This window comes from Acyrthosiphon pisum, chromosome A2 (genome assembly GCF_005508785.2).
Source record: "Acyrthosiphon pisum isolate AL4f chromosome A2, pea_aphid_22Mar2018_4r6ur, whole genome shotgun sequence".
Lineage (NCBI taxonomy): Eukaryota > Metazoa > Arthropoda > Insecta > Hemiptera > Aphididae > Acyrthosiphon > Acyrthosiphon pisum.
The window spans coordinates 84,096,058-84,110,717 of NC_042495.1; the positions used below are offsets into that span (position 1 = coordinate 84,096,058).

General features: G+C 30.0%; 1 protein-coding gene across 3 annotated transcripts in view; it reads right to left on the reverse strand.

Moving 5' to 3' along the window:
• The window catches only part of LOC100165056 (glutamate receptor ionotropic, kainate 2-like), a 229,842-nt gene that overhangs the window by 42,906 nt on the left and 172,276 nt on the right, over positions 1-14,660 (reverse strand). The window lies entirely within an intron of this gene.

The following is a 14,660-nucleotide window of genomic DNA, read 5'->3' on the forward strand; positions in this document are numbered from 1 at the left end:
ATCGGTAGCAGTTCAATGAATGAAATAAAATGATATATTTTACCATTGTATATTTGTATGTGTGTTTACGTCTAATCTATAATTGAATTAAGTTACCGAAATTACACTTAAATAAATATATAATAAATAAAAAGTGTGGAGATTTCGTTTTATTTTGGGGATATTTTGTCCAAGGAGATTATACATGTCCTGGATCCAATAAATATATGACGAACATCACGCAATCACACCGAACATCAGCGACCACCGGTGAATATGTTCATACTGTCGTATAATAATGTAATATTATTAATTCATGTCTTAGGAATAATATTACGATAACACACCTTGGCGGCGGCGGTACCGGCGTATAATTTAATATTAATATATTGTATCGGCGCTATATAATAACACAATATTATACACACGCTGCTGTACAACTATGGGCGATAATAGTGCTGGAGCGTATGCGCGACGAGAAGTTTGGGGGACCGAATACGTCGAACTCGAGGAATTATGGAGTAGCGGCGCCGTGTAATCGCCGATAAACATATATAAGGTCAGGAAAGGACGGACAAAGTACAATAACAATAAAACGTGATATACTGCTTGTACTTTTGTCTATCCCACTCTCTCCCGCTGTTTCACCCCCCCTCACTCGCCTCTACCTCGTGTGCACCTCTTTCTCTCTCTGTATATCTCTCAGCAATCGCAACGACGATGCGACGATGGCGACTGCGACTAAGAAGACTATACACTGTACGAAGACCGTATAGTCGCTCGGTGCATAACTATATGTTGTAGCTCCTGCAGGAGGACGACCCCACACGTGCTCTTCGAAGCAGCGGGAGTTATACACATAAGTACACACACCGACAGTAACGGTTATTATCGTCACCCGAGGGCGGAAGAAGGCTGTATTCTCTGCCCGGCGAAGGCAGAAAGGTCGTGCGGGCCTATGTAGGTATACATACAATGCACTGCGCCCGTGGATCCCCACAGCTTCTGCTTATCGTTGTCGTTCTAAGGCCGGGGCTCCACTATACCGGGTGTTCCGTTTAACGTAAAACGCGTTCATTATTTCAAAAGCTATAAACGTTTTTGAAAATATTTGTCTTGCATCATTTCAAGATATGTATAATATTGTTTGCTATTATTTTATCGATACAGATTTTTTTAAATTTTTTAAATTTTTAAACCACAAATATTTTGAGCATTTTTAATTCTTTATTCCACAGCAAAATATTTTGGAGTACTTGGACGAATTTTGGATGAGTAGTTTATGAGTTATAAGTATTCAAAGTTAAGATGATATGAATGGAGTGCTACCCCGCAAAAAGTTGGTCCTCTATTCCACTCATAGCTATTTTTTAAAACACTTATAGGGGTAATAAAGTACTTGTTCGAAATTTGATTTGTGTAGTTCGAATTACTTGGAATGATATTCCAAAAAATGTTGTTTTGAAGCGACTTAATATTATGTAAATGACATTTTTTCAAGAAACCTTAGTGTTTTCTGTAAATATAACGATAGTGTCTCACGTTAAATGGATCACCCCGTATAATATGTATAATATTATATTTTTCGTGTTGTTGTATAATATGCATACAAACACACACAGGCGCACACACACACACACACACACACACACACACACACACACACACACACACACACACACACACACACACACACACACACACACACACACACACACAACACACAAACAACGCGAACGTGTGTACCTACAACAGCCCTTTTGTTTAGACGACACGTTCGCGTGAAAAAAAAAATCGAAATACTTGGCACGCGGCGAAACGAAAACCGAAAATAAATCTTTTTTTTCTCCACGTTGCGGGCGCCGATAAAACACACACGCGAACCCGACATCGGCGATTTACGAGGCCCTTCGATGATCCTCAGAGATTTCCCGAGTACGCGTGTTCGGCTGTAATCGACAAATGTCGCGTATTCTCTTCACAGCAATTATGGCGAGCAACAGCACAACACTGCAGAGCCACAAAGCGCATTAACGGAGACGTTCATTATCGCGATTATTTACGCCCGAAGGCCGACGGCGGCGGTCCGCTCCGGCTCCGCGCGTGGAAAGTATACGACGACAAGGACCAAAATAATAGTTATTATTATTATTGTGCTGGTATTATCATCGTGTGGTATACAAGCTTATTGCGCAAATACAAGGCGATTCAGCACGTCCCCCCCCCATTGTTTTTCTATAACGACGAAATTATTCCAACTTTGATATTTGGATTTTTTAAATATTATATATTCAAAGACCAATTTTTTAAGTTCTCCCAATTTTTTTTGTATACTACTTAAGGAGTGTTCTGTGGCGACACAAAATTTTGTTTTTCACATAAGTATCTCCTTTATTTTACTGTTAGTTATTTATCGGATAGTTTTTCTGAAAATATCAATCAAAATTCGAAAGAGTAGTTTTTGAGTTATTTAACTTTGTGTACTATAAGGATAATAGGACCATGATAATGGCCAGCTACGACTTACGAGTGCTATGGCGACTCACACTGTATTTGAATCACATAGTTTATGGTACGCAAAATTGATATTATGTTAATATTATAATTGTTCTGTTGACCTTGCTCGGGGATGATCTACTGATCTGGAATGATGTTATTGGGCTGCAAAAACAATTAATAATAATAAAAAAAAAACTATTATCTAAATGAGATACAAATAATTCTGGGGGGATGATATTCACACCGGGAGGAATAAGCCCTCCCCCCACTAGCTACGCTTATGCTTATAGGGTACGAATTGTTCTTGTTCAGACATTTTTAGTATGACCGTTTATGTTCATATTATTATGATAGTCGTTGTACTAAAATATTACTGTACGCATAATTTATGTGTAATATACATTTCTAATTTGTAGCTTCACATATTGGTATAACCGATCTGCACTCATTTTATCTTGAAACACGAATGCCATTAACATATACATAATTAGCTGTCCCATCCGACGTTGCTCGGGCCAAAGTTGTATTTAATTTAATAAATATATTTATAAAAAGTGTATATGCCATATTTCTTTTAATTATAATAGTAATATAATATGTAACGATCCCGATGGAATTAATGGAAACTATTTGGATAAGCATCTCTTTCGTCTTTTTTCGTAAGCTGAAGTAAAATCATGTGTGAGCTACCCTTTAGCTAGTACCTACAGGAGTTTAAAAAGTAAGCTATAAACATTAAACACCCTGCAAGCCTTAAGGATTCTATTGATATAACTTTTATTGAAAATGGTTGGGTTCTTTTTGAGTAAATGAATTTCGAACCATCATCGGTTTTTAGCTGTATAACTAGTAGGGTGTTCCTTAATTTTCAAATTTAATATTTTTTTTGGCTCACCCCCTAAAAATGTGTGTATGCATATAAAAATGAATTACGAAAAATATTGAGGCAATCAAACTAGGTTAACCCGTGCCGAATTGAACCTAAAGTTTGAATTAATTCAAGTTTTGAATATTTATGAGAATTCTTTATATTTTTTTAAATATTTCGCAAACCGTTGAGTAAATCGAAATCATTTATATAATATGTTTTAAATAAAACAAAATTGTCTATAAATTATCTATTAACAAGTTTTTAATAGCTTCTACTGTTCTTGAGATATATTGACTTAAATATATAGAAATACCGTATTCTGAAAATGTTTACTATTAAAACTAAAAATATTGTAAATAATGAAAATTATTCATTAGATTTGTTATATAAACTAACATAAGAGTTCATATATTATTGTGGCTGATAATTTTATAAATAAGTTTATCGTATCGTATGTTTATCGTTTAATAGATAGAGCTTATCTTAATCTCCAACAAAAGTCTAGTCACTTATTTAGTACGAATTGATTAGTCGTGTTATGCGTATCGTGTGTTTAGTTTTGTGTTCATGACAAATTGTTTGTTTAAGTATCTTTAAAATAATAATTATTTATATTATTTAATTAGATTTAAATTTCGAACATGTCTTTAAAACAAAAGTTATTAACTACTACTTCACTCGTGAAAAAATGAAAAATTATACAATATAGTGCTTTACAGGTGTGTCTTGGATTTAATGTACCTCAGTATACACGGACAAATTTGCGTCTGTGTACTTCGCTTTGTGAACTAACTCGACTGAGATGGACAATATTAGACTTTGGCATATTTGATTTTGTATTAATATGCCATTACTCTCTACATTTTCTCGATAACTCCAAGAACTATTTGAAATTTTCTCAAATACGGTTAAGTAGTTTTTGAGTATCTAAGTAAGCTACAAACATACATTCAGCTCTCATATTAATTATTTTAAGATATAATTTCTTTATTCAAAATCATAAGCACGACGAATAATTGATGCATGATTTTATCTCATTTGCCCGAGAAACAAATGGTAATCATACAAAAAAAAAAAAAATAATGAATGAATTAAAAATTAAAAAAACTAATTTTTCCTTTTACTACAGCAATTTAAAAACAAAAAAAAATAAATGTCACGTAAATCCTTGTTTGAAAATCTCTTCGGATTGAACCTACAGAGCGTTGTTTTCATATTATCGTGCTTTACGTGTTTTTTCTAAGGTATTATTATGAACTCTGATAGTAATGATAGGTATATTTGAATACACATAATATGTACAGTGGGGTTTTCTTTTTTTTTTTTACCTACCTATTTATAATTTGTTAATAACTTACCTTCAATTGTTGTCTATAATATGAAACAATATTAAGGACATCGAGGACAATAAATATTAATCTCATTTATTTAATTAATGTCCAAGTACAATATAACAATATAGAAGTCTAAGAAGCTGGTACAAGCAAATATTTGTTGTAAATTTATTCTTTAGATCTTAAAAATGTAAATACTTAATAAAATTCAAAAAGTTCGTCGAATACGGGTGAATAGAAAATAAATACCAATTCACATCGACGTTTGGAATTCAATGGTCTACTAACAAACATATTGCAAAACACCGTTCGTATCAAGAACTTTTTCCAAAACTAGATTTTTTTTTTACAGTTATAACATATTATAGTATTTAATTGTAATAGTTTGAGACATTTTTGATCGATAATTTTGTGTGAATTCATGAGGGAAATATTTCATTTTGGTATTTAAAAACATTTTTAAATTGAAATATTTGTAAAAGTGTAAATTTTTCGATTAACCTTCTGGTTAGGTTCAATATTTACTAACTGAAATATATTTTTATCCAACAAAATATATGAATACTACTAATGCTGTATTTTTATGCATGCAAATAATTGAAAATAGTAAAATTTTAGTAAAATACTCTATGCACACAACTAACATCACGAAGAATCTATGTTTTCATCCTATTATGTTGGAAAAAAAAGTGTATTGTTTAAGTTTTATTAAGGTTAGAGTGTATAGTGCTTTTGATAATTGAACGTGCAACTTTGTTTATTTCTACGTCACTGCAGTAGTGCGCACCATAATACGGACCTATATATCTACTGGAGTCGTCTGACCAATTAATTATTATTTTCTTTAGAGAGAAGAGGTCGGAGTTATGTCTGTTGTTTTGCAGTAGTCGTGGAAAATGTGTCGTGGAATAAATCACAAATACTGTGTGTTGACAACCGCTGCTCGCTAGAATTCCACCCACATTTAAGTTGTTTGAAATTTATTTGGCAATTACAGAAGATAATTATTTAACTGGGCTAATAGAAATAATGTATGGTTATTTAGATTACATATTATATGCAATGTCAACCCATGAATAACCTTTTGCAACTGGTACACATTTTTTTTTTTGAAAATTGTCTTATACTGTTTATTCAATATTTTTTAATTCGATGATCATTTCAATTATTATTTACATATTATATTGTCAAACACGATTCACGCTATCATTTCCAATAAAGCATGGTAGGTAAGTCGATTCGAATTAATTATGAATATAGTACATATAATTATATAACGTCAGACACTCATCATCTAAAAAACTATTAACGTTTTTGAAAATATTTTTTTACATAATTGAAGTCGTTAAAAATCAAAATTTGTGTAAAAGTTATTTTTTATCGTTATCATGATTTACTTGGCTTATAAAATCTTAAATACATATAACTTATAAACTGCTTGTCCGAAATGAGATTTTTATAGATCAAAATACTCCGAATAATATTGTGTGAAATTAAAAATGTAGTTGTTATTGAAAAGAGTGAAAACTTTAAAAAATATAACAATAAACAATATAGTAAAAATATGATTTTTTTCAAAAACAATTGTTTTTTGACGACTTAAAATTATATAAAAGAAATATTTAAAAAAACGTCAGTGCTCTCTGAAATAACGAATGTTTTACGTTAAACGGATCACCCCGATAAAAGTTATATAGTATATAATACGGCCTCCTGACTCAAAGTTTAAATGTATAAAATAAAGTTATACTAATACAGTAATACGATAACGCCGGCAAAACATTTCAAATAAAACATAAGTAAACACTCATAGACATTTTAAATTTAGTATTTTTGTGATTGTTCTAACATTTATAATAAATTAACGAGAAAAATGTAGAGATGAGAACATAAAAATACACATCATTGTACAATCAATACATTTAAAGCTCTTCTCAGAATCTAAAATACATCTTAAAGCTGGTAGATGATTGTTATTTATTAGTTTATTACATATTATTATTATATTGTATGTGGAATATTGTAGACAAAATTAAAACGACATTAACTGGTTGAGTAATAATTGATTAACAATACTGTTAGCTTATCACCTTTAGATTTCAATCGTAAATGTTTAGACATTATACTTGTTATTTTAGTACTTTATGCTCATTTCTCAACTTTAGTAAATGCCTGAATATTCTGACCAAATAAATTTTTATGTTCCCTAAGTCAATGCGAAAATCAAATAATATTTAACGTAAAGTTTTATCGCTAAAATTTTACCTATTATTCTCTTCTTAATTGTGTACTCGTGTCTTACAATTATATAGTAAAATCGTTACGCGTATTGAGACTGTTTTAATTGGATCCCTCAAAACGCAGAACGAAAAGTTTTTTCTTTAATCTTTCCTTAATAATATTATCTTATGTATTATAATAGTTAGTTGTTATTTTATTGTCTTTCAGAAAATCGTTATTATATTGTATATTTGTATCAGAATATAAACAAGCGTGCATCGTATGTATAATCGTCGGTTTGGAAAAAACAGATGTATCTCATTTTTTCTTTCAGAAAAACAAGTTTGAAATTCAAAACCCTACATATTTTTGGTAAATTTTATTAAAAAAAAAAAAAAAATAAAATGAAAGGTAGGATAGATAACAATTTAATATTGGGCGTCTAATACACTAATACACATTGTAATTCAATGAAATTTTACAAAATTATAAATACCTGTACCTTGAAAACTAAATTTTGAGAGTTACAAATAAATGTCTATAGATTGAACCCTTACACTTGCTAATAATAAATGCGCCTATGTTGACAATTCTTCACCGAAACAATTTTTAGACGTGGACATTTTAGTGGTCCTGACATGGTTTAAAGTTATTAAATTTAGCAGTGCAAGACACATGGACCCGCACTTATCCACTCTACCCCTTCAGTAGAATTTTTGACAAAAGTAGACGATAACTGAATTAATTTCAATCACAATAATAATAATTATTGATTAATACTGAAAGTTAAAATTTGTGGAGCAAGTTGTCAAATATTGGTATTTCACTATTTTGTTAATGACAAAATATTTACATAACATAAATATTGTGAATTTCGAAAATTTTTTTTTTCTATCGATAACAGACAACTATATCGAACGATATCATATGTTTACAAGAATTAATTTCAACGAGGCTTGTCACTTATTAAAAAAATTTGATTATCAATTTGCCAAAAAATATGATTGTACAAATAATTATTCAGCCTGTAGGTCAATTCAAAACTAAATTTTAAATGTTTGTACTCAAATGGTTTGAGACAAAATAATTCTTGAAGTACAAGCAAATGGATTTTTTGCTTTGATGTGTGATGAAGCTAGGTAATAAGTAAGACTATTATAAGTTTCACTAATGACTCATGTACATACCTACCTATTACAGTACTAAATTGTAAAAATATAAAGTGCTTAATTAATATAGATTTTATTTTATTTAGGAGTTTCAAAGGTGAGCAGATGTCTGTATGTTTAAGATAGGCTAAAGATCTTGAAATACATGAAAGATTTTTAGGATTCTTAGAAGTATCTAAAAGGTGCTTGATGCAGACTTTCTCACCACAATGATTTTAAATTTTATACAGCAATCTAAGATAGCAGACTCCCATGTCATTGCTCAATCACGTCATGATGGAATTGTGTCCTGTCTGGTCATTTGGGGGGAGTGCAAGCAAAAATAAAAAAGAAGTTCCCCACAACCATTTACACACATGCATGGCATATAAATTAAACTTAGTTGTTGTCAATTTTTATTATGTTATTAAAAAGTTAGGATTTTTAAAATTAACAATTATTATTTTATACATTTAATTAGGATGCAAGAAATTTGTACCTATTAGAATCTATATACGTTTATTTTGCATTTCATTCAAAGAATCAGAAGTTGGAAGAAGTTCAAAAGGAGTTAGGCATGAAGAATAGAACCATGATCCATATGACCATATGTCAGATACACGTCGGGTATGCAGATACAAAATCTGTAACGCAGTTATTACAAATTTTTCTGATATTTTACAAATATTACACGGAGAGATTGAAGAAAACTCAGATAGAAATGTCAGCCAAGCCATTGGTAATTAATATTATAAGTGAATAATTAAAGTAATAAATATCAACCTAATAAAATAACCAAACAATTGTATGAACCTAACCTAACCTAAATTCGTCTGTTTTGTTGCTTTAAAATGAATTACAATAACGAGTTCACGAAAATTATTATGGACTCGTGTACTCTCTACATAATACTATGATACGGTTAGGAGCTTGGATAGCCTTAAACATAACGTTTTAACATAGTTGCGTGGATAGTGTGCAAATATTAAAATAACTTGTTTTTTGCACCCAGGTCATACATAATAATTAATTATTTACGAACGTTCATGTCAATGCGATGGTGCGTACCTACATGGTGACGGATAACATGATTTATTTTCCACCGACTAAAAGCGTATGTGGATTAATTAAACCGTTAATTTTGTATTACTTTCAGATTTGATGACAATTTTAACACCTGTGACACATGGTGGTATGCAATATATATTTGATAGTGTTGAAAGTAAAAATTAATTTGTTTGTTAATAATTAGTTTTTACTGTTATATTATTTATTCTAGGGAATTAAAATGTTTTCAACTGACGTCCCTCGGTATAGTCTGTAGTTGCACTGCACGCATACTTAACGCTATTTCTACCCTTCTGCTGACAGCCGCAGTAAGTCACGAACATTATATTCACAACTCGACACCGAATTAAAAAATCACAAATTATTATAAATAATAATTGATCGTACAGAGCAGCATACGAGTAGTTTCATACGCCTTCTGTTTTCGGTTTCAAAGAGCATTCGCATAAAAGGACATTTGTACGATTCATCGATATACCTACGTACTGATAAATGGATTTTGAACGGTTTATACCATAAACCGCTACAGACCAATGTATTAGGTGGTATAGAAGTGTTATCCCGCAACTGCGCAGCTTAATAATAATAATAATAATAATAATAATAATAATAATAATCAGTTCGTTCGCTTCAGTCAGTGACTTTGAGTTTTTAATTAAAAGCCGTCAATATACCTACCTACCTATATTCAACGGCAGAGTTACTGAAGTTTTTTCGACGTACAGCAATATTTGGGTGCATTACAGTTCGACGCGATAGGGGGAAAACGGTTAATATCAAAAGTTACACAGGAAACGCAGAAAAACGCCAAAACGAGTTTTCCGCGGACAAAGAAAGTTTTTTATTTTTGTTTTAAGCGCATAACCCCGCAGTAGACATTATGGCACAACAAGTTTTCACTCGGCTGATATGCTTTGTTGGTAATAAGCGTTAGAAAAAAAATAATATTCATTTACCAAAAACGGATATTATTATTTCGTAAAGTTTATTCTCAGGTCAATAAGTTTGACGTTATTATTTTATATGAACATATTATTGATAACAAAATCGCGTAACAAAAAATATTTTTGAACGAGCAGTTGCTGGTTAAATCGTAGCTTAATGTTCAAAATGTAAAAATGGCAGTCGCCGTGTGAAATTTACATATGAATTTAGTTAATTTCCAAGGAGTTTTTGACGATCCAAGGCCATCTTACACAACTCGCGAAAATGACTGTTAACTCGTTTACCTACCTACCTACAGTATTCAAATTTTAGCAAAAATAATTTATAGTGGAATTATTCTACTCACTGATTAGAGTGTTTCTTTATTATTAAATCGTTTTACATTTTATCGTGTTGATAAGTTGATTTTGTTATTTTTGGTGTATTAATAGTTTACACGTGCAATAATTCTCACGGTAAATGTACAAATAACAAGAAAAATTAAAAAATCCCAACAACATTAGTTCGGTAAAATATATGGTAAACAAACAATAATAACTACCATGGCCACATGGACAAACTATGTTTTCTATAAATTATCATTGATCCGGCTGGTGATAATTTATTGTAATAAATGAGATAAAATTGTCTCCAAAACGTATTATTGGTTTTGCAAACTATTTTTTTTATCCTACCGATTGCGTCTATATGTAGTCTTTTAGAACCACAGGGAACAATCAGTTATGACCTATCATATAGAGAACGATAAATGTTCTATTGTCCTTTACTCTTTTATATTTCCTAGTGGACAATTTCGATTTGATTCACGTGAGTGAGCGAGGTAACTCTGAATGCTAAGACTGAGCGCACGACTCAGGCTTTCCATTCTGCCAATAAAACCCTCTCCAGACTTAAGAGTAATGTAAACGCAGTACCTACATCTCTAAAAATTCTCAAATACTAAAGGAAATTAACGATAGAAAAATGATATTCCTACGCTATAGCTACTAGTCCATGCAGGTACTTATTTTAACCCAATAAGTACTAATTCTTGTTGTTAAAATCCCAACAAGTACCAAGTGCATTATAATACATATTTATATACAGCAAGGGAAGATGTTTTTCTGTGAGAGAATTGTTTTAATGTGTTATATTATGTAACTGTATGACAATAGTTGTATAGAAATAGTATACTTACCTACATTTTTTATTCGTTCATCGAGTATAATTATAATCAGGGCTAGGATTTATATGCATCAGCATGTTATTTTTGCTACTTCTGATTATTGATTTTGTCAGTAATGACCACGAATCACCTCATGATGAGATAAATGGTGGTATTTTTATTTTGCATGTTTTTGCATATTTTGGATAAAATGCATATTATTGCATATTTCGATTATAAGAATAAAAAATGCATGTTTTATAGTACACTTCGAAAAACTTGGTTTTTTTTTCAAATATAAATTTTATTTCATGTAACACGCACGTAGTTAATGTGAATTATACATTTTATTTCTAAATTATTTTATTTTATTTTATATTTAAATTATATTATTTTAAGACAAACAGCCTATCATTGTTGTATTTTAATAATTAATAAATATTTTTTTTGTAACTTTATTTTAGTGTTTATCTTATAAACAATTAAATGCATATTTTTGCATATTTTGGTATATAAAATGCATATTTTACATTTTTTTATTGCATATAAATCCTAGCCCTGATTATAATAATATCTTGAAATAAAAAAATCCTGTTGTGAAAAGAGATCAGACAACGTATCCATTTATTTTTTAACAGGACTCGATAAGTACTAATTCAAGTTGTTAAAATCCTAACAAGTATCTAGAGGTATTAGATATTATATTATTATACATACGAATAAACTGCAATGGAAGATTTTTTTATGGCAGCTAATCTTAATTGTATTAATGCCTTATGGTTGTATGACATATTGTATAGAAACAATATAATATATATGTTTCTTCACGGCTCTCGGGGACCAATAATTATAATATTAATATCATAAATCCAAAAAATGTTATGAAAAGAGATGGGGTTGAATTTGTCCATTTCGATGAGTTGGTTTTGAAAAATTACTTTTGAAATATTGCCAGCAGCACATTAAGTTACTGCGACACAAAAGCTGTCGTACACCACGTGCGTATAATTTATTTTTGAAACGGCTACAACATAATATAAGAATGTGTATGCAGTGTGTACATACTATGTGTACACACGAACATAGTATAATTGTATACTTTGGAGAATTAATTCTCTCTAAAATATTCGTATTTTGAATGGCTGGTAACTGTTTGCATTGTACGGAAGCTGTTTAAATAATATAATAACACGCCTTTACATTATGGTAGGTAGGTACCTGGCTGGTTCGCAACACGACGAGAAAAAAACTCTGATGAAGATTTGAGAATATTATTGAATAAACTGCACGAGCTCTACAACTTTCGATTCGTAGGTGGTAAATAACATGTATTCGGGTTAATATTATGATATTTATTTGAAAATGTATTGGATATTGTACGCGTATAACTATAACTATTTACATTGATCCTTAGAATTTTCGGTAAAAAACGGTCTATTGGCACTGAGATTTTTTTTTATCCATTTCATACACATTATTTGTATGGTATATTATGTACGAGAACCGTCAATGTACATGACCAAAAATTATTAAACCATTTAATTTGAACAAACGACCACATTTTGCGCGTTTATTCGGAGAGGTAAACGTCGAGATCAAATCTTATCATTAGATATTTAGCATGATGATTTATAATACAAATTTATTTTCTACTATTTATTCAAAACAAATCAAAACTATTTTTAATTATAACGTGATGAAACATTGAATCTACTCATAATTATTTATTATATAAAAAATAACCGACATGTATTTTTAATTTAATCACAATGCATTTTCAGTGTTATGAGTAAGAACTGAATCATAATAAATATTAAATTAATAAACAATAATCTCAATAGGCATTAATTCAAAACATTCTGTTCTGAATTATAAACGTAGTGAAAATGTTTGTTATTCATTACTTTGAATGATAATGTAACAGAACATATTTCGAATAGTTTTTATTTCATAAACGGTTTTGAATAGTTTTAATCGTATTTCGAAATACACAGACGTAAAGTATTTGTGTTCTACTGCAACGACCAAACAATGATTACAGTGTCTGAACAATTGATAGATTTATTATAGTTCTTTGTTTCGTATCAGATAAACATGTCTTCTCTTTTAAACAAAACATTCTCTGTAAAGAACAGTCTGAACTGAATCGTTTTTAAAAATGGTTAAACAAGAAGTATTATTTTGCTGTTATCATGCAACAAGAATAAATCGAGAATGATTAACTAAACGTTTTTGTATTTTATCATAAAAACCACGTATAAATATATAGATATAAGTAGTATGTATATTTTCAAATTTATATTTGTGAACTAAATGTTTAACTATAAGACATTAGAACGATAAATAAATGTTCTTAATTTTTAAATCGTTCGTAAGGTTTTTTTATCTACTATACCGTATTATTAACAGAATAAGATGATTATCGAAAAATAAATTCCAAGCATCATGGAACCATCGAGTTATTTATGTTATTCGTGCTAATGTACAATCATAACTTTTAATAATAATAATTTGTCACTACAAGTGCATAATATTGTATGTATAAACTTTTTTATGTAAAAAATATGTTGTACCAGTTCGATTTTTAGCATCTATAGTAAAAAATTTAAGTTTTGATTCCATTGTACTTATTCCACCGTAAAACTTTTACAAGCTAGTATCAAGTTTAACATTTGAGAATGGGATTTCATCGAACCCTACACCGCGGATGGTGGTCGTTAATTAACCCATCGATTCCGCCAATTCCAAGTTGTAAGTTTAGAAGACTTGAGATTGGCTATTGTTTTTCTTGCATAAAATATTTCCAACTCAAAGGACTAAGAAAGTATGGAGAAAAATAAAAACTTTCTGAACAATAATTACAAATCTTAACCTTTTTAAATTAACATAGACGCTATTAATTAATGTTATTGTAATATACAGATTCAAATAATACGGTTTCATTATTATATTTTTATAAAGCTCACTTTTTTTTTCAACCAACTGGAAAGAAAACCAAGCGATTACGCAGAAAATACTTAAATCGTTGAATATTTAAGTAAAAAATTATACATTAAGTAATTATTATTAATATATTTTTAAATAATAATATTTTGGACCAATTGTCGTACACACGAATACACAATTAGGTATATATATAATGCATACGATATTGTACACGTATCATTTGACGTTAAATATATGAATGAAATGTAACTATATTTTTCAATTATCCGATAAAATTAAGGAGTAATCAGAATAACCATAGGTAAGATGGTGGTCGGTGGAATCGATAGGTTGCTTTAAAGCTACCGGTACTGCAGACGGCGGGAACGATGAGTCCCCCTGAATATACATAGGATTTTCCACGAATATGATTAAACCTACATGATTCATCTTCAGCACGAAATAATAGTAATAATCGAGAACATAGAGAAATATAGTTATTTTTCATAACAGTTAAATCACAAATA